Below are 21,216 nucleotides of genomic sequence, written 5' to 3' on the forward strand. Positions count from 1 at the left end.
AGTAGGTTAAGACTATGCTATTTTTAAAAATGTAGGGAATTCCCTGGCAGTCCAGTGGTTAGGACTCCCAGTGCTCTCACTGCCAAGTGCCCAGGTTCAATCCCTAGTCGGGGAACTAAGATCCCACAAGGCACACAGCACAGCCAAAAGAAAAAAAAAGTAGAGAGAAAGAGATCAAAATGTTGGGCTGGGGCTGGTGGAACCACAGATGATCTCTTTTTAAATATTTCTACATTTTCCAGATATTCTTTAGTAAGCATGCACTGCTTTTTATAAGTGGGGGGAGAGCTTTATTTAAACAAAAAGGCAAATTATTAAACTCCCAAGTGTATGAAAATTCCTTAGCTTAGTATACAATGATCTCAATCACGTGGTCCCCAAAATACCTTTCATTCCCCTCCCCTACAGAGGCGAATCAAGTTGAACTCCTTCCTTCCGGAAACACGATGCCCTCTATTTTCAGGGCACCTCCAGTTCCTGTTTTCCACCCTCCTCTCCAGTTGCTCCTTTTCCATCTTCTTGGTCCTTTCCTCTTCCTTCTCCACCTGAGCAGTAAATGCTAACGTTCCGCGGGACTAACCAGGCCTCTATTACACTATAGGGCTGCTTTCCCCCACCTGCCACGCAGGACCAGGACGCACACCCTCGGGTCTCTACGAGCCTCGAACTCGGAGAAACCGCAGCCCGAGACTGCAAAGTGGGCGAAGGACTGCGAGGACTCCCTCCCCACACCCAGACAGTCCCTTCCCGGGAGAGGGAATGAAGCCGCCAAGCTGCAGCCGCTGGGAGGGGGCCGGCGCGGGCCCCACGCGCGACCGAGACTCGGGGACGAGGGACGTCCCGAGTCCCTTCCTCCAGCACCGCCCCCGGCAAGGGGTATCCAGCGCGCCGCCCGCACCCGGCCCCGGAGAGGACGTCCCAGCGAGAGCGCGGCGCCCGGACAGAGGCAGCGCACGTCGGCGGCAAAGGCGCGGACAGCGTGAGAAAGAGAGACACTCACCCGCGTCAGCCCCGAGCCCTCACAGCACCGGAAGTAGTCACCCACCCGTTGCCAGGGTGAGGAAGCGAGGGTGACGTCAAGCTTTTCCATTGGCCGTGAGCATAACCACGTGGCCGGAAGCAGGCGCCCACACTCTGCTCGGTCTCCTGCCTCCGCCCCCGAGTGGTTCACCTGGTCGCGGAGGTGTAGGGAGGACACTACCTGGAGCCTCGTTGTGAGCTGCGCAGGCGCTGTTGCCTCTCTCTCCTCGCCCCGCCTCTTAATGAGCCGGAAGGATGTGATCCTCTTATCTGAGTGGTTGGCAGACTAGCGATGTGATGCGGAATGAAGTTGAACTAGTCATCATTTATTGAGATGTCACTTAAGAGCTTAATTTCATTCAATCCTTGCAGCCCACCCCCCCACAGTAGGGAAAACTAGAGTTCTGCCTGGATTACATGTGGGAGGAAGGGGCTAGCCTTGCCCTGGGGAGAATGAAAATGTGGGTGGCCTTTCTTTTAGCCTCTAGCATCTAAGACCAAGACCTAGTAACATTATGTAATCTCTTTAATGTTTTCTTGTAACTATTAACATGAATAGTTACCATGTAACTGTAACCGAAAGTGGGATCCGGCTGCTTGCCGCCCAAAAGCAAATAAAGAAGAGGCAAGGTTGGTGGAAAGGAAAGTTTGCCTTATTTTTGATGTCGGATGTCGGCAAACGGGGCGGGGCGCAACGCCTGTCCAAAGGCCAACTTCCCCAGACTGACAATCAGTGAGGGAGGGGGCTACATGCAGAAACGGCACAGTCAGCTCTGGCAGTCATCTTGAAGTTACTCATGAGGTGATCTGACCAGTGTTCATCTGGATTGTTTTAAGTACAGTCAGTCTTCAGTTACAGGGTCGGTTTGTTCCCATCTCCTTGAGGCCAATTCTTGGAATTGTGGCAGCTTATGTCACGGCTACAGTCTGGTCACCATGTAGTCAACTTCTTCCACCTGGCGGGGGTTTCAGTATGTACAAGACAGCTCAGAGGATATGGCTCAGAATATTATCTATAGCCCTTGAGAAGGAACTAAAGGTCCCTGACTATGCTTAATGACTAAATTATTATTATTTGGTCTCCTTTGACTGTTTTCCTTTGTTTCTGCATTTTCTCATTTCTCTGATTAAACTTATTCTTCAGCTAAAGTTTTTCCACAGACAAAAGGCAGGCTGAGGACATGGGGGCAAGGACAATAGGGTCCTGCTCCATTTCATAACCACCATTAAACCTGTCTTGGGAAGCAGAGGTTGAAAGGAGTAGTTCTGGATAGCTCTCAAAGTGTGGTCCTATCACCTGGACTCGTAGCAGAAATGTGAATTCTTAAGCTTTACCCCAGACTTGCTAAATCAGAAACTTTGGGTTTGGGACCCAACAATTTGATATAACAAGCTGTCTGAGTGGATCAGACACAACTAAAATTTGAGAACCACTGAACCAGAGGGACTTTCTCTTTAGCCTAGTTGCAGAGGTGGGTTGGGGAGGGTGATGGAAGAAGTGCCTCAGAAGAGGGGAGCAATCAAGATGTGTACCTCCAGCAAACAAGAATGAGAGTCAGGGGACTTCCCTGGTGGTCCAGTGGCTAAGACTCCGTGCTCTCAACACAGGGGTCCCGGGTTTGATCCCTGATCAGGGAACTAGATCCCACATGCCGCAACTAAGTATTTGCATGCCACAACTAAAGATCCTGTGTGCCGCAACTAAAGATCCCACAGGACGCAACAAAGATCCTGCATGTGGCAACAAAGATCCAGCGTACCACAACTAAGACCTGGCGCAGCCAAATAAATAAATATTAAAAAAAAAAGAAAAAGAATGAGAGTCAGAAGGCAATTTGGGGCTAGTATGGGAGACCCCAGAACGGATTCCCCTGGGATTCCTAGATAAACATTTGTGTTAATTGTACAAGAAAGACTTTTCAACTGCTAGTGATTCCAAATTCATTTTATTAACTTTTGTATTCTCCAACATATTTTTCTGCTAATATTTTTCTCTGTGAACAAAAATAAAAGGGCATAAAAAGGTCTATTGTGAAAGTTATCTATAAAAACAGAATTTTAGATTTAAAAGGAAATGTAGGACCCTATATTAAATTAAGTGGTTTAACTAAGAAAAAAACCGTGTTTAAGTCAGGATAGACAGAGGTAGTGCAGTGGTTAAGAGCAAGGATTCTAGAAGCAAGAGAATCTGTGTTCACATCTCAGCCCTACCACCTACCAATTGAGTCACCTTGAACAATTTACTCAATCTTTCTGTGACTCAGTTTCCTCACTTGTAAAATGAGGAAAATAATAGAATCTCTCATAGAGCTGTTCTGTGGAATAAATAAGGTATGTGAAGTACTTAGGAAAGTATCAGGCCCATAATAAGTAATCAATAAATGTTACTTAAAAACAAAACCAAACATTAAGTTCAGGCTTGTTACTATAAAGTATGCAAAGACTCAAACTTCTTTCTCAAATAAATGACACAATGGTATTAAATAAACCAAAAATGTCCAGTTTGCTCTTGGAGTAACTGTTATTAAAATTTGGAAAATAAGTTAGTACTGTGCAATTGGAAGGTAAATTCTATATAATACAGGCATTCATGTATTGAACAGATAATTAGATCTTATGCATTATACATGAGAGGTGCTGAGGGTGTGAAGTCTTGAAAGAAGGAATGGAGGACCAGAGAGGTCAGCAAACAGTCAATTCCAGAGCCAAGCACACCCAGCCCCAAAGGTGACACCATCAAGAAACAACTGTACCGATGAACCAGTTTGCAGGGCAGAAATAGAGACACAAATGTAGAGGACAACCGTATGGACACCAAGGGGGGAAAGCGGTGGGGGGCGGGGGGGGTGGCGAGATGAATTGGGAGATTGGAATTGACATGTATACACTAATATGTATAAAATAGATAACTAATAAGAACCTGCTGGATAAAAAATAAATAAAATTCAAAAAAATAAAAACGAAGCAGCTGTACCACCACAGGTGTACATATATAAGGATAAAAGAGGCCAACTTGTCCTCAGATAATGTACAGTTTAAATCTTATATATGCATATGTGCATGTGTGTGTGTGTGTGTGTGTGTGTGTGTGTGTGTATGTGTATGTTCAGTCCCCAGACCATGTCAGGGGATCATTAGTATCACACTGTTATTTTATAATAATACTAAGATATTTATTTATCTTCCTATTCTCATTCTCTTACGAGCGTAAAATGTGCAAAAATTTCATAGATAGGATTTCAAATTTCATATTGCAACTAACTTTTAAAAAACCACCACCTGTCCAGTTTTGGTGTACTATCCAACAAAGAGTATGCACAATTATCTGATAAGGCCATTAAAATATTCTTTCCTTTTCCAGCTACAATCTGTGGGGGGCTGGATTTTTTTTTACATACTTCAACCAGCACAACATATCACATCAAATTGAACTCAGAGGCAGAAAGAAGAATATAGCTGGCTTCTTTTAGCCAGACATAAAGAGATTTGCAGGAATGCAAAAGAGAACACTTTTCTCTCTACCTTTTTTTCTTCGTTTTCAGAAAATACAGTTATTTATCAAAATACGGTATTTATATTAGCATGCAATGGATTTATTTTTATTTTTAAACAAAAATATTGTTTTATATTTTGGTTTTAATGTTTAATATGGTAAATATTAATAAATATAACCCACATAAACAAAATATCTGGAACATTCTCAATTATTTTCAGGAGCACAAAGTTGTCCTGAGACCAAAAGCCAGATAACTGCTGATACAATTATTATAAATATAGTCTGTATAGGATAGTAGTTATTTGGAAGGACTTTGAAATCAAATAAACCTGGGTCTATCTCCTGGATGTGCCACTTACTAGATGCCTAATATTGAACAAGTTACATAACCTTTCCTAACTTTGTTTTTCTTATCTGGAAAATGGAAGTAACAACCTACTTCATGGGATTGTTCGAGAATAATTAATGTAATGCATGTAAAATATTTAGCATATTGGCATTGTATAATAATAAGTGCAATGAGTAAGAAATTAGTACTTGACTATAACAGATGTAACATATAAAAGTATTTGAGAAAGCACAAGAATAGGGAAGGAAGAGTCAGGAAAGAAGAGACAAGCATTTCAAGCAGAGAGAACAGTATATGCAAAACCACAAAGACCTGCAAAAGACTGAATTCTGGGAACTCTAAATAGCTCATAACTAAGGGATCATAAAGTAGAAGGAAGCACTGGCTGTTATGTGAGGAATAAACTATGGAGACCTTATGCCATTCTATGGAGTTTGGATTTTAGCCTGTAGTCTGTGGGCAGCTACTATATCATTTTGAACAGAGTAGTGACAATGATCATATTTGCATATTGATACCCCTCCCATCTAAAGGTGTGTCTATGTTCCCTCCTTTTGAATCTGGGCTGGCTTTTGACTTGTAGGATAAGTGACTCTAGGTGACTGCTAAGGAAAGGTCACAGAAGCAATGCAGTTTGTGGTTCTCTCTTGGAATACTTTACTCTTGAATCCCAGCCACCATGCTCTGAGGAAGCCCAAGCAGCCACACGAGGAGACCATGTGTAGATGTTGTGACCAGCAGCCCCAGATAAGGTCCCAGCTGGCAGCCAGCACTGACTGCTGGACCAGTAAGTGAATGGGCCTTTGGAAGATTCCAGTCCCTAATCCTGGATTAACTTCCAGCCTTCTGTTCTTACGGAAGGTGGTTTGTGTGTTTCCCAGTGTAGGCTGCAGACGTCATCAGCAGAGACAAGCCATCGCCACATGTCCTTTCCAAATCCTGATCCACAGAACCCGTGAGCATAATAAAATTGTTTTTGTTTTACACGTCTATGTTTATACTTCTACCAGTACTTGATCACAGGCTCCAACAGCACTGCCACAGCTTACCAGCTCTTGTGTAGCTTTTCCTTTGTTAATTTTCTACCACTGACTTCTAGGGGTAGGAGGGAAAGTTTATTACATCGTAACAGTAACAATTTATTACACGGCAATAGTAACTGGAACAGATTTTGTTACTTGGAAGTGGAATCTGTCATAACAAAACAACATAATAACATAACAAAAGTAAACCATATGGCACTGGCATTGAGACTCTGTGAAGCAGCAAGGGTGGGAGAGGATCCTACAGGAGAATGTTAGCAGAAGCCTAAAAGGCCTTGAGGAAACTGCAGTAGGGCTCAGAAAAAGCTAAGGAGGATATTGTTGGAAAATGGAGGAAAGGATCTCTCGTTCATAGTGCCAGAAAATTGGCCCAGGCTTTGGGGAACAGACATAAACCATCCCTACTGTGTCCTGTCTGAATTTCTGACCACAGAATCTATAAGTGTAATAAAATGGACACTTCCCACCTAACGACAGAGGCAGAGATCAGAGTGATGCAGCTGCAAGGCAAGGAACGTCTGAGATCAAGGCTACCACCAGAAGCTAGAAAATGCAAGGATGATCATACCCAGAGTCTTAAAGTGAACATGACCCTGCTGATACCTTGATTTTGAACTTCTAGCCTCCAGAACTGTGAGAAAATAGATTTGTTTTAAACCACCTAGTTTGTTGTACTTTGTTACAGAACTCCTAGGAAACTAATACAAATAGTTTTGCTAAGACCATCCTAGTACGTGTCTTTTGTTATACCTAGGAACACATTCTTAACGCTCATAGTTCTAGAGGTTGACTGGGGTCAGCTGAGCAGTTTTCACTTGGGGGTTTCTCACGCAGTTGTAGTTATACGGCAACTGAGGCTAGAGTCACCTGCAGGCTTCTTCACTCAATGTCTGATGGCTGGGCTGGTGTAACTGGAACAGCTGGACACTGGTTGGGCATCTCTCCACCTGCAGCCCCTCTGTGTGACTTGGGTTTCCTCACAACATGGAGGTCACAGTGCAGTTGGACATCACACATGGCAACTGACTTTCCCGAGCATGAGCATTCTAAGAAGAAGGAAGTGGACACTGCCAGTCCTCTTAAACTAGACCCAGAACCAGCAGAGTGCCACACAACACCACATGGAAGGCCAGTCAAAGGCCAGATCTGATTTAAAGGAGTGTGTCATTCCCTCCACCTTTGGATGGGGGCAATGGCCCATGCCTGTAAAAGGGGATGGGATTGAGGGCAGCGTTCTTGGAGACAAACTGCCATACTCAGTAAGGGTTCAGTGGTTGCATGGGACCAAGACCCCCTTTGGCTAAGTAAAGCCAAAAAATGAATGTATTAAATGGATGGGGTAGCTCACAGAAACATAGGGAAAACTCTCAGAAAAGATAGGAACCAGAAAAGTTCTAGCTACCTAGCAACTGCTAATGGACAAGCTTTTCCAGGGACAACCATGGGATGAATCAACTTCATCTATTTCTGCTACTTGTGTCTCTTTCTTCAAGATTTAAATTCCAGGATAAAACATATATATGGCATAAATTGGATCATGTGTTCACACCTTGTCCAAGAGAAGACAAGATCCTCAAACTCATAATCCCACAAAAACTGCACAAAATGAGGGGAGGAAATTGAGAAACGTTTCTGAGAGCAGGAGACATGAATGCTAGACTGCAAAAAACAAAATACACTCATTGTCCAGGATGCTCTGAGTGTAACTTTGCCTAAAATAATAGGACCAGTCAGGATCTTCCCCCTCCCTATGATTTCCTTTTCTTACTATCTACCTATGCAATATTGTCTATTTCTGTAAAGTCAATGCTGTTTCAGCAAATTTAAAGCATATCGTTTGTTTGGAACTATTAACCCGTATTATTTTATATAGTTTAGAGCCAATAACATTTTTCCTTCCTTTATAATCTTTACAAGGAAGAATGCACCTAACAGTATTAGGGGTGGGTGGCAGGGAAATCAAGGTTATTTAGCTTTTATTCCAATGTTTCTCTTAAGTGTGAGGATGACATTGGAGGAAATTTTATGTTAAGCTTCACTTTTTCTTTTTTACTTCTTATTATGGAAATTTTCAAAGATATGAAAGAGTAGAGAGAATAGTATAAGTCATCCCATATTCCAATCACTAATTAATCCATAGTTTATCTGGATTTATTCTGGCTACTCATACTTTGTTAGCAGATGCCTCGGGTGTCTGTACCTCATCTCCTTGGCTGACTCTGAGTTCATCTCCGGCAGGCAGCTGCAACTTGCACTGCCAGCTTCCTTGTCTTTCTGCTTTCTGGTCCAGGGTCACTTCCAATGCTGCAGTAGCTTGCTCTGAGTTAATGCTCAAGCACACCCTGGAAGTGCTTAGGCAGTAACACCCCCTAGGGGCAACACTCAACCAAAGAGCTGTTTAAAGGCTCCAGCCTTCTGTCCTTCAGGCCAATCTGGAAGGCATTCTGTAAGCTTCTCAGAGTTCTCAGGGTTGCCCACAGCAGCAATGGATGAAGCATCCTTTCACTGGCTTTTCCTGCCTCCCTGCCTCAGTCTTCATAGTCCCTCACTTCCGCTTCCTTAAACCATCTGCCAAAAACTTCCTGCACTTGATCCTCTCTCAGGGTCTGTATTCAGGGGAACCGAAATTAAGACTGACCTCCTTCATCCAGTCATATCTTTTGGTTACCATCAAAGCCTAATATTCATTTCTATGAAGCTCATTTTGCAGACAGGACTCAAGATATTTTTCAAGATGCTGGCCAAGGTGGCTAACTGCTGTAGAAAAATTAGGAGCAGCATAATTCTGCTTTTCTACAAAAAATTAAGGGTAGCAGTCTCTTCCAATATTCCCGCTTAGCTAAAAATTGGAAGGAGGGGAGGAAGGAAGGAAGGAAGGAAGGAAGGAAGGAAGGAAGGAAGGAAGGAAGGACGGGCAAAGGGAAGGAAATAGATGACCAGTTCTTTCTGACAGTTTCTACGACAGAATTAAAGTGTGATTTAGTAGCTGAACATAAATAACTTGATCCATCCAATCTGAATTCTGAGATTTCCTTCCAAATCCCAGACCAGAGCTTTCTAACCCATGAGCATCCTTAGGATGTGTTAGCAAGTGAATTGGCTGTCAGCACCTTGAGACCTGGGAACACACCCAGGCCTCCAGGGAAGGTGGGCCCAGGGGTCAGAGGACAGAACGATTGTAGCCTAGGGTCTCTGATGGGAAACAGATGCTCCCAGCTGTCACCTGCCATCAGCCTGCTCACTGACTATTTTCAGCCCTGGCTCCTAGATCCATCCAGCTGTATAAACACACTTTTATCCACAAGCTGACTGTGGGAGCAGCCAATGAATCTGTCTTCTTTTCTATTAGGAGAGCCTGCCTGTGTTGAATCCAAGGCTTAACTCATCAGAATAACAATTAAACAAAGGTGGATTTTTTTTTTCTTTTCCTTTTCTTTGTAATTTTTAGTCTCTATTTTCTTTGCTATCAAGATGCCTGGGTGGTATTAGCTGATGGTTCGTTCATCTATTGAGAGTTGAGGGCAAAAGGAATCTGTTTGAAATAGGAATGCTTTAAAGAGAGACTGAGAGGCAGGGTGGGGATCAGAATGCTTGAGTATTAGATGTAACCACATGTCCTTGGGAATATCACTTAACCTTTTGGGGCCTCATTTTCCTTTATCTGTGAAATGAAGGAGTTAAGCTAACTGATATCTAAAGAATTTTCCCATTACTAACATTTTAAATAATTTGTCATTTTTCTGGCTTTTTCTTTTTTTTTTTTTTACATTTTCTTTCATTTGACAAACGTTTTCTGAGCATCTATAAGGTACATAGCAGTCTAATCAGCACCTACAAAATATTAGCTCTAAAAGATTCCTTAGAGAGGCCAGGCTATAGTAGGCATTTGTTTTCTTTTCTCTCTCCAACATCCCTTCCCTTTTCTCCCTGGTAATAACGTCCCTTGGACTATGGAAACTGATCCCCACCCCCATTTTATGTGGCTTTGCTGGGTCTTCCAGTCAGTGCCCTGGCAGCCTGACCCAGGTACAAACATGTGACCCAGGCCTGGCTAATTACATATTATACCTGGGGCTGTAAGTCTAGGCTCATGACTCATTTCAGGCCAATCCAAATTCTTCCCTAGAATCTTATATTATGGATTTTTGAAGAGAGGATCCTCTTTTACACGTTCGGTTATTAAATTGAAAGAGGTAAAATCTGTGGCCATTCCCATTCCCTGTTTCATGGAGAAAGTCCATCTGGAGTTGGAAGAGCTAAGGGCAATACATGAGGAGAAGCAGAGTCAAGAGATGGGGAGAAATTTCAAATGGTCTGGCTTGAAGCCTCTCCCTCCCAGTTATATGCGCCAATCAATCTCTCTCTCTCTCTGTCTCTCTCAGTTAGTTTGAGATGGCTTACTGTCACTTCCAACCAAAAGAGTCCTGACTAATAGATAGTCAAACTATTTTTTTAATATAGTTCTCACAGTGTTTGAGATTTGTCCAAGGTTACATGGCAAGTGAATAGCAGAGCTGGGACCCAATCAGCTCTGACTCCTGACTTCTCCTGACTTCCAAACCATTTCTTTTATTCTTTGTGTTTCTTCCAACTTTGTATGATGAAAATTTCCAAACGTACAGAAAACTTGAAAAATAAAAAAAAGCAAGCACCTGTATATCTACCACCTAGATTTTACAATACCATTTACATTTCACTGTACTTGCTTTATCACATATCTAGCCATTTCTCTATCCGGACATAAACCTATCTATTTAAAAAAAATAAATTTCAAAGTAAATTGCAACCAGTTCTTTTTGTTGTGCCATATCTCAGCGTTTACAGGGATGGTGGTGTGTTGGATGGGGCTTGGATGGGCAAGCTGTCTTGTCCACATGCATGCACGAGGGCCCCTCATGGTACACGATGAAACCATGGATGGGAAAAGAAAGTGGTTGTTCTGTGAATCAGAAGCCACCATAAATGAGAGTGGTGAGCCTAGGGGAGACCCACAATAAATAAGTAAAAGCATAAGTGGACAATATAACAACATTAGTGATGAGTGTTATAAAGGAAATAAAGCAGAGAATGTCATAGTGCATGTCTGTGTATCAGGGAAAACAATACTAGATCAACCCTAGGAAAGCCTCATAGAGAAGGTGACTTTTGGATTATACCTCAATGAAGAAAGGAACCAACCATGACACCATCTGGAGGAACAAGATTCAGGCAGAAAGAAAAGACAGTTCAAAGCCCTCAGGGTACTCCAGCAACAGAAAGAATCTTGGCCAAGTATCCTCCATCTCCTCCTCCTCATTATCCTTATCAACATCAACATATTCATTAGGACTGGAAGTATTTGTGGTATATTTAATAATCAGTCATTGCTGTTTCTAGGTGAATTGAATTATTACATCTTGTTGTAACTCTGTTAGCCAAACGGTATCTCAGTAACCCTGCCAGTCACTTTCTACACAAAGATAAACAGCTCCAAGAGTAGTTTTGACACACAGAAGCCCCATAAGCCTACAGAAACAACCTGGTCCTAGAAAGGAACATGCTGGTCTTTCACAATTACGCTGGTCCAGAGAACAGGCTCAAATTACATCCCAAACAACGCATGGTTTCTTATGCCTGCTCTTTTAACATCCTAATTGGCAGGCCCTTGGCCAAAAAAACTGTTAGTTTATCTTGTGTAAATGGTTTAAATATGTGTTTTAGCATTAAAATGGTCCAAAACCAACACTTTGCGTTGCTTTCAAGTGCCTTTTTGACCTGCCCTCAGTGGAAGCCAGATTAATTTAAAGCTTTATAAGTGAAATGTCTTAATCTGAGGGACTGTTCTGCCCTCAGTGGTTCCAGGATCATGAGGAGATGGGCCTCTTTAGTTTCTTTTATTTTCAGTAATTTTTTTCTTTAATTGTTGAGATATTTGTTCAGAAATGAGCCCAGGAACATATGCTTCAAGTTTTATTTTTATGGCTTTTTAACCATGCCATGAATAATGTCCAAAACATCAATATTAAACGAAATTAATACCATGACTGATCGGGAGGACATTTGGATCTAGTATGTAGTTAACTACATTTTTCTAGTCCAATTCTACAAGTATAGCATAGTAGAATTGGAATAGAAAAGTCTAAATATCCCTAGAAACAACCACATGGAATTTTTTAAATGCAGAAATTATACATACCATGGTCATTTAAAGCCAGATTTACCACTGGAAAAATTTATTTCTTGGGAACAAAGCCATATTTATTAAAGACAAATGTATTACAGGGGTGTCTCTCAGAATTCTCAAACTGTGAATTTTTGCACATAACAAACGTGAACACGTTGCCATGTTTCTACAACTGTGGAGCCGGAAGACGCTGTGGTGAATGCTGGTGGTACCCTCCGAGGTCTCTAACCATTTCTGGGCCCCTCCCTTGGCTTCTGTGCTCTTGCTTTTACCAGCCAGCTGGTCTGACTCTCTTCAGAGCCCATCCCTTGGGCAGCTGGAGCCACTCTGCCCACTTTGCTGAGAGCTCCAAGTGCCTGGGGGCCCACTCATCCTCCTAGGGTGGCCTTTGGCCAACAAGGGCTGGTACTGGAATAGAAAAGCCCAGCTCCTTCCCTTGAGAAAGTACAGACTCAGAGGTATAATCTTGGCTCTCGAGCCTCCCCGTGGGGTCAAGCAGAAGCTGTGGCTCTGCCTGAAATCACTCCTTTGCTTGGCTTCTCCCTCTTCCCCAGCTTGCCTCCTCCACTCCCTCACCTATTTCTTTTGGAAGTCCTTCCTTCACATATTATTTGCACGCAAATCCTCATCTCAGGGTCTGCTTCTTCTTTTTTTTTTTTTTTTTTTTTAAAGGATATTTATTTTACTTTTTTTTTTAAAAGGAATTCCTTTATTTTTATTATTTATTTATTTATTTATTTACTTTTGGCTGTGTTGGGTCTTCGTTTCTGTGCGAGGGCTTTCTCTAGTTGCGGCAAGTGGGGACCACTCTTCATCGCCATGCGTGGGCCTCTCACTATCGCGGCCTCTCTTGTTGCGGAGCACAGGCTCCAGGCGCGCAGGCTCAGTAACTGTGGCTCACGGGCCTAGTTGCTCCGCGGCATGTGGGATCTTCCCAGACCAGGGCTCGAACCCGTGTCCCCTGCATTAGCAGGCAGATTCTCAACGACTGCGCCACCAGGGAAGCCCTCAGGGTCTGCTTCTGAAGAATCACACATACCTGACAGGAAGTTCATCTGCTCCAATCCACTCAGTTCGCAGATGGTTAACCCAATCCATCAATCCACAAATATTTGTGGAAGGCCTACTATGTGTTGGGCACACAGTAGGCATGGAGAAGGAGACCGCTGGCTAAGTGTAAATGACAGAGCCGTCTGATCCAGGGCCCACGTTATCTTCTGTCAGGGCCGGTGTGAGAGTCCAGGGGAGGGTGTCACCAATGACAAGTGTGTGAAATCCCTCCTGCATTTCAATGTTTATTCCTAAGTTATTAACCAACACTCATGGAAGCTGGGAAAGAGAGAAACCTAATGAAGATGGATTGGAAAGTTATGCAAATCAGCTATACCCATGGAAAGTAGGCCAGTAGAAAACTGTCTATAGATTTACCCGAGTCCAACAACATTCACTGAGAAACACTGAAACACTGTTATCTGATTATTGACATCATTTTCTTATAGACTCTATTACTTATCTTTAAGGTTTGCAAACATAAAACATAATGGCAGATAGGAAATTGTAGGAAGTGGTCTTATTTCACCCCAAAGATCCTAAAGACTCCTGTGGGAAGCTGCCAGTAAAAGTACCTCTAATCCCACTCTTCTCTCTAGTCATCCATCCAATAAATATTACTAAGAAACAGGGATAAAGAGCAACTGTCCAGGCTGGTCTTTGTTTCTTCTAGAACTCATTTCTAATCAAATAAACAAAAAACTATTGTGATTCAGATACCACCTGTGGTAGGTAGACTAAGATGTCTAATGTACTAATCTCAGGAACCTGTGAATATTTTATTTTACAAGGTAACGGGGTCTAAACCCCCAATTCCAACATGTATGTGTTTGGGGTGTGGTGGTTTCCCCACACCAACAACCAATGCTCCAGACACCAGCTGGGTGTCCTGTCATTCAACTCAGTTCTGATACTAGCTACCTGGAGATAGCATCAGATTCCACAGGTGAAGGGCTCAGTCCCACTAGACTGCCCCCACTTTCTGATGCCAATTGCCAGCCCAGGTTGTCACCTGTGCTTCTGACCAACCTGCTGTCGATTGGAGGTTCCTACAACCCCTCCTCAAGTTCCATTAATTTGCTACAGTAGCTCACAGAACTCAGGAAACATTTTACTTACTAGATCACTGGTTTATTATAAAAGGATGTAACACAGGAACAGCCAGATGGAAGAGATGTATAGGGCAAGATATGGGGAAAGGGCATGGAGCTTCCATGCCCTCTTCAGGCACACCATTGTCCCCAAATCTCCATGTGTTCACCAACCCGGAAGCTCTCCGAACCCTGTCCTTTTGAGTTTTTATGGAGGCTTCATTACATAGACATGATTGATTAAATCATTAGCCATTGGCCACCCAGAGGCTGGGGGTTGGGACTGAAAGTTCCAACTGTCTAATTACACAGTTGGCTCCTCTGGTTACCAGTCCCATCCTTAATGGCTTTCCAAAAGTCACCTCATTAAATAACAAAAGACACCTTTGGAGCTCTCATCACTTAGGAAATTCCAAGGGTTTTGGAGCTCTGTGCCAGGAGCAGCGTCAAAGATCAAATGTACATCTCTTATTAAAAATCACAATATCACACAAGGCAAAGGAGAAATAAGATTGCAGATGGAACTAAGATTGCTAATCAGCTGATTTTAAAATAAGATTATCCTAGGTTGCCCTGATGGGCTCAATGTAATCAGAAGGGTCCTTAAATGTGGAAGAGAGAATCAGAAGCATCAATGTCAGAGTAATGCTGTATGAGAAAGACTTGAATGGCCATTGCTGGCTTTGAGGATGGAAGCGGGGACGAGGGTGGGCGGCATGAGCAAAAGAGTGTGAGCGGCCTCCAGAAACTGGAAAAGGCAAGGACACAGATTCTCCCCTAGGGCCTCCAAAACAGAACACAGCCTTGCTAACACCTTGATTTTAGCCCAGTGAGACCCATTTCATACTACAGAATCGTAAGATTATAAATATGTGTTGTTTAAAGCTACTAAATTTGTGGGAATTTGTTATAGCAACAATAGGAAACTGATATACCATCTGCTTTCCAGGTTCAATACAGCTTCTGAAGAACCTACAAAACCTTCTCATGGGTCACAGCCATAATTCTCATTCACTCAGTTTTGACTCCCCTTACCTGTATTTTAAATGTCCTGCCATTCTTTTTGGCTGTCACCAGGGTCTTCTGTGTTTTCCCTGACCCTCTGTTTACTCAGCTCGACAGCAGTCAGGTTTCAAGTCCTATCACTTTCTTCTGGCCTCTCACACCAACCACCATGAATATTTTCAAGCTTAGAAGTGTTCGTTCCTCCTGCAATTTACAGGTGGGATGCCCAGCTTCCTTTTCTGCTTCCCCTTCCATTTTTATATTCTGTTTGATTTGAGATTTTGGAGATGTGATGTTCCGTGATGGTAGCAATAAAAAATGAAATCCAGATGGCTTTAGGACAACTGAAGGGAAATTTCCAACTCCTCTGGACAAGATACATTAGGATCGAAGACACGGAGTGATGACATCAGTATCACCAAGGCCCCAAATAACTCCACATGCATTTACTCACATATTCATTCATTTACTGGTTTAATTGTACATTAATAAATATTTATTGAGTGCCGAGCATGTGCCAGGAACTGCTCTAGGGGCTAGGGATTCATCCGTGATGAAGAAATTTATATTCTGGTGCAGGGAGGCAGGCCATAAACTAGATAAGTAAATAATATAATATGATGAAGATGGTAGATGCAATGAGAAAAAAAAGAGCAGGATATTTGACATGGAGTCGTGGTGCTACCATTTACATTGGGTGGACAAAGTCAGCTTCGCTTGAAAAAGTGACATTTGAAAAAAGACTCAAAGGGAGACTTCCCTGGCTGTCCAGTGGTTAGAACTCGGTGCTTTCACTGCCACGGCCCCGTGTTCAATCCCTGGTTGGGGAACTAAGATCTCACAAGCCACTCGGTGAGGCCAAAAGAAAAAAAGACTTCAATAAGTTGAGGGTCCCAGCCATTTCAGACCCAGGAAACAACCAGTCCAATGGCCAAGAGGCGAGAAGAAGCCTGAGGGTTCAAGGAGTAGCAAGATCAGTGTATCTGGAGCAGGAGCAAGTGGGGAGAGAGTTAGGAGACAGACACCAGGGCAACTGAGGGGAGGACTTTGATTCTGAATGAAACAGAGAGCTATGATTCTGCACTCAAATACAAGGTGTGGTTTTTTTCCCTCCACACCAAGCAATTCTCTGACAATGGCTGGGTGTCCTACCATTCAACCCAATTCTGACCCGGAGATAGTGTCACATCCCACGGGTTAAGGGCTCAGTCCCACAAGGCTGCCTTCCCCCCCACTTCAAACACCAGTTGCAAGTCCTGGTTGCTACCTGTTCTTCTGACCCACTGCTTGTAGATTAGAGGCTCCAGTGACCCCCTCCTTGGGTTTGAGTAATTCTCTACAGCAGCTCACAAAACTCAGAGAAATGTTTTACTTACTCAATGACTAGTTTATTATAAAAGGATATAACCCGGGAACAGTCAGATGTAAGAGATGCACAGGGCAAGGTATGTGGGAAAGGTTGCTAAGCTTCCATGCCCTCTCCAGGTGCGCCCCTCTCCCCAAGGAGTGTTCATCAACCCAGAATCTCTCTGAAGCCAGTCCTTTCGGGTTTTTATGAAGGCTGCTTTACATAGGTACAAATGATTAAATCATTGGCCACTGGTGATTGAACTCAACCTCCAGACCCTCACCCCTCCGCAGAGGCTGGGGAGTGGGACTGAAAGCTCCAACCCTCTAATCACGAGGTTGATTCCCCTGGAAACCTGCCCCCATCCTCAGGTGCTTTCCAAAAACCACCTCATTGACATAAGAAAAGCCACCTTTAGGGACTGCTCTCACCACTTAGGAAATTCCAAGGGATTTAGGAGCTCTGTTCTAGGAAGGGGATGAAGACCAAGTATATATTTCTTAAAAGTCACAATATCACAAGAGCCATTACATGACTTTAAGACCAAGAGTGACATGATCTTACTATGCTTTAAATGAACTGTTCTAGTCACTGAGAATCAACTGTAGAGCAGCAATGGAAGAGCAGGGACACCATTCATGAGGTGATTTCAAATATCTAAGTGAGAGCTGATGGTGGCTGGTGCCAGGATGGTGGCAGTGGATGTGGTAAGAAGTGGTCAGATTCTGGTTATATTTTGAAGGTGGGACCAACATGATTTCACGTTAGACTACACGTGTGTCATGTGAGAAGGAGCAGGATAAAAGATAACTCCAAGCTTCTCTTGGAAGGATGGCATTTTCAGTCATTGAAATGTGGTAGACTGCGGATGGAAGATTCTGTGGGGGAGGGGAAGATTAGAAGGTCAAGTTGGGACACGTTAGCTTTGCTCTATCTAATAGATATCCAAGAGGAGCTATCAGCTTGGCAGTAGGATTTATGAGTCTAGAGTTCAGGAGACATTTCTGGGTTGGAAATATATATTGGAGAGTCATAAACATAGTTCCTACTTAAAGTCACGAGAATAAAAATGAGACCCCCTAAGGGAGAGGGTGAAGATAAAGAAGGGAAGTGGTCAAAAAGTTAGCTCAATGACATCCAGCATTAAAGAAGCCAAGGGGATGAGGAAGAACCCACAAAGAAGACTGAGAGGGAGTCGATGGGGTAGGAGGAACACCAGTAGAGTGGGTAGACCTGAAAGCCAAGTGAGGAAATGTTCCCTGGAAGAGGGAGTGATCAAGAAAGATACAGACTGGGAGTTGTCTATTAGACTTTGTAGCATTGGAGGTCATCGGTTAACCTTGACTGGAGCAGTTTCTTGGAGCATTCGTGGCAAAACCTAATTTGAGTTGGTTTAAAGGAGACCAGGAGGAAAACGCAGACAGTTTTTTTGAAGAGCTTTGTTTATCCGAACTAAAGTGAAGCAAAGAACGAAGCTATAGCAAGAGAAGTGAGGTCAAGAAGATGTCTGTTTTATTGAAGGAAAAATAACAGCATGAATAAGTGTGCTGATGGGAAAGCTCCAATGGGAGGGAGAAATTGATGATGTCGCAGAAGAGGGCAGAATTGTTGGAGCGCTGTTTTTGAATAGGCCAAAGGAGATGCTGTAGGGCAGTATTTCCCAAGCTTTTGTGTGAGTCAGAATCCCCTGGAGGGCCTATAAAAACACATATTGTTGGACCTCTCCCCACCCACACAGTTGCTGATTCTGAGATGGAACCTGAGAATTTGCGTTTCTAAGTTCCCAGGTAACCCTGATGCTGCAGGTTTGGGGGCCATGCTTCGGGAACTGCGGGTGTATCAGGAAAGGGGTTATTGGCTCTAAATATGACTCCATCATTAGTTTGTAGTAACACATTCATTCATTAAAGTAGTTCTACAGGAGAGTTTATTTTGGAAAGATGCAGTCAAGAAGACAAAAACAGCTAACATAGCCAAACTCTGTCTGAGGCTATATGATTTACCAAGAGCCTGGCAGCGCTTCCGAGGAGAAGTCACTCAGCCTAAGTCTACATTTGCACGAATACCACCTTCACCACCATACTAGCTGGGACATTTTTCTGATGTCCAGCCAAGTAGAAACAGTTGGTTCACATAATCACTCCGTTTACGTGATTGGAACTCCTCAGCGGCCTCTCCTGGCTGAGCTTCTGCAACATTCTTGGGAGTCCCAGGTGCATCACACCCCCAGCCTGCTCTTTCCAATGCATGTTCCATAACATCGCAAAAGAGCTTAACTCAGTGTGATTGTGTTGTTTTACCGGCCAGCACTTGGAATCATGATTAGCTGGGGGCCAAGCCAAAAACCTCAAGAAGCCCAAGTTTTGTATTTTCTTTTTTGTTCTTACTGCAATGTTCATCACTTGCCAGAAACGGCCACTAGCAATCAATCTTTCCATAACGTTTTTCCTTGTTTTTTTCTCATTGAGGAGATGGGTACAGTGATATATGTTTAGGCAACTTCCTTCTGTGTAGCCGTTTGGGGTTTAAAAACCTTTTCCTACCCAATTTATTAGGTCCACTTTATACATAAGGAAACTGAGGTTCACAGAGAGTAAGCCAAGACTCTGGTCTTTGAATTCTAATTTTTACATACAGCCCTTTATAAGTTTAAGATGTACAGCATAATGATTTAACTTACTTATATTGTGAAATTATTATCACAATAAATTTAGCTAACATCCATAATCTCATATAAATACAAGGAAGACAAAGGGAGAGAGAAGAGAAGTTTTCCTCCTTGTGATGAGCACTTTTAGGGTTTACTCTCTTAGCAATTTTCAAATGTACCACATGGCAGTGGTAGCTATAGTCGTCCTGTTGTACATACATCCCCAGTACTTATTTATCTTATAACTAGAAATTTGTACCAGTTCCCCCACCCATCACCTCCCACCTGTGGTAACCACAAATCTGATCTCTTTTTCTATGGCTTTGTGTTTTGGGGTGTGTGTGTGTGTTTTATAGATTCCACAAGTAAGTATTTGTCTTTCCCTGTCTGACTTACGCCACTTAAGCATAATGCCCTCAGGATGCAGCCATGTTGCAAATGGCAGGATTTCCTTCTTCTTTAATGACTGAATTATTTAGTGGCTGAATAATAACATCTTCTTTATCCGTTCACCCATAGGTGAACACTTAGGTTGTTACTATGTCTTGGCTATTGTAAATAATGTTGCAATGGACATGGGGATGCAGATATCTCTTCAACATAGTGATTTTGTTTCCTTCAGATATACACACAAAAGTGAAATTCTGGATCTTATGATAGTTCTATTTTTAATTTTTTGAGGAACCTCCACACAAAAACATTATCATTTGAATCATTCCCTTCAGGACCAGAGCTGATTTCCAACCTGGTCCCACCCCTTGCTTAAACCAAAGAGCCACATATGAAGGCATACTAGACTCCTTGTGTTGAAAAATCTGGTCTCTTCTAGAAAGATAATGCTAATGTAGGTCTAGAGGAAGAAAGATTTTTCCAAAATTATGGATCTGATTAACACTCTTTGTTGATGTAACTTGGTATAGTTTCATGGAATCATTAATATACAGTTTTCAGGAGGGTGAAAAGCTTCCAGGGCTCCAGAGATTGCAGAGCCTTAGAAATAAATGTAAAAGCCTTCTATGTTCTCAAATGATTATATTTCAGATGAGCTATTTGTACCAGTCCGATATTTTGGCTGCAAAAAATACAAAGATCTAACTGAAGCAGAAAAGAAATTAGTCAGAAATTAGTTGATCGCTCATAGAATTGATAAAGAAGTTTTGAAAATGAGCAACAACCAAGGGAAGAAGAGTCTGTGGTTATGAGGTCACTCCCACTGGTCACTCCTTGCTTCCACCAAAGAAACTAATTTTAAACTCTTCCTTCTTATCTGTATCACTTACTCCAGATTTAAGGTTCTAGGAGGGGGACAGCATCTGACTGGCTGAGTCAAATCACATGACTTTGTTATTGCTATTGGGAAGGGGAGGAGTCAGAGAGGGCTTGCCTCCCATGAAAATCCACACAATGACAAATTTTAGAGGTAAAGCTTAAGAATATGTTCATTACTTGGAGGACTAGAGGCCCCTGTATCAATCAGCTACTCTTGAAATAATACTGTGTAACAACAACAACAACAAATATAATGAATTCTTACTTTTCACAATCATTGGTCGGCTAGTTGGCTGGGGAAATTCTGCTCCAGGTTGTGAATTGGCTTAGCTTGGCTCCAGATTGCAGGTCAAGTTCAGGACTGCTCCATGTGTTTCTCATTCTAGAAACAACAGCTAACTAGGATGTGCTCATGGAGATGGCAAAAGGACAAGAGACCAAGTCAAACCATGAGAGCACATTTAAAGCCTCTGCTTGTACAAAAACAGACATATAGATCAATGGAATAGAATAGAGAGCCCAGAAGTAAACTCATGCACCTACGGTCAATTAATCTATGACAAAGGAGACAAGAGTATAAAATGGAGAAAAGACAGTCTCTTCAACAAATGGTGTTGGGAAAGTTGGATAGCTACCAGTAAATCAATGAAATTAGAACATTCTCTCACACCATACACAAAAATAAACTCAAAATGGATTAAAGACCTACATATAAGACATGACACCTTAAAA

At 42.6% G+C, this 21,216-nt stretch overlaps 1 protein-coding gene across 9 annotated transcripts in view; it reads right to left on the reverse strand.

Annotated features, from left to right (window-relative positions):
- TASP1 (taspase 1) overlaps positions 1-1,086 on the reverse strand; it is a 371,502-nt gene extending 370,416 nt beyond the window's left edge. For 8 of the 9 annotated variants that reach the window (XR_009497636.1, XM_059897552.1, XM_059897550.1 and 5 more), the window contains exon 1: positions 1,001-1,024. The gene's annotated coding sequence lies outside the window, so the exon portion shown is untranslated. Of the gene's footprint in view, positions 1-1,000 lie in introns of all 9 variants that reach the window. The other variant, XM_059897547.1, reaches the window with a different exon arrangement.
- Between the last annotated feature and the right edge of the window lie 20,130 nt (positions 1,087-21,216).

This window comes from Balaenoptera ricei, chromosome 15 (genome assembly GCF_028023285.1).
Source record: "Balaenoptera ricei isolate mBalRic1 chromosome 15, mBalRic1.hap2, whole genome shotgun sequence".
In the NCBI taxonomy this organism is placed as follows: domain Eukaryota; kingdom Metazoa; phylum Chordata; class Mammalia; order Artiodactyla; family Balaenopteridae; genus Balaenoptera; species Balaenoptera ricei.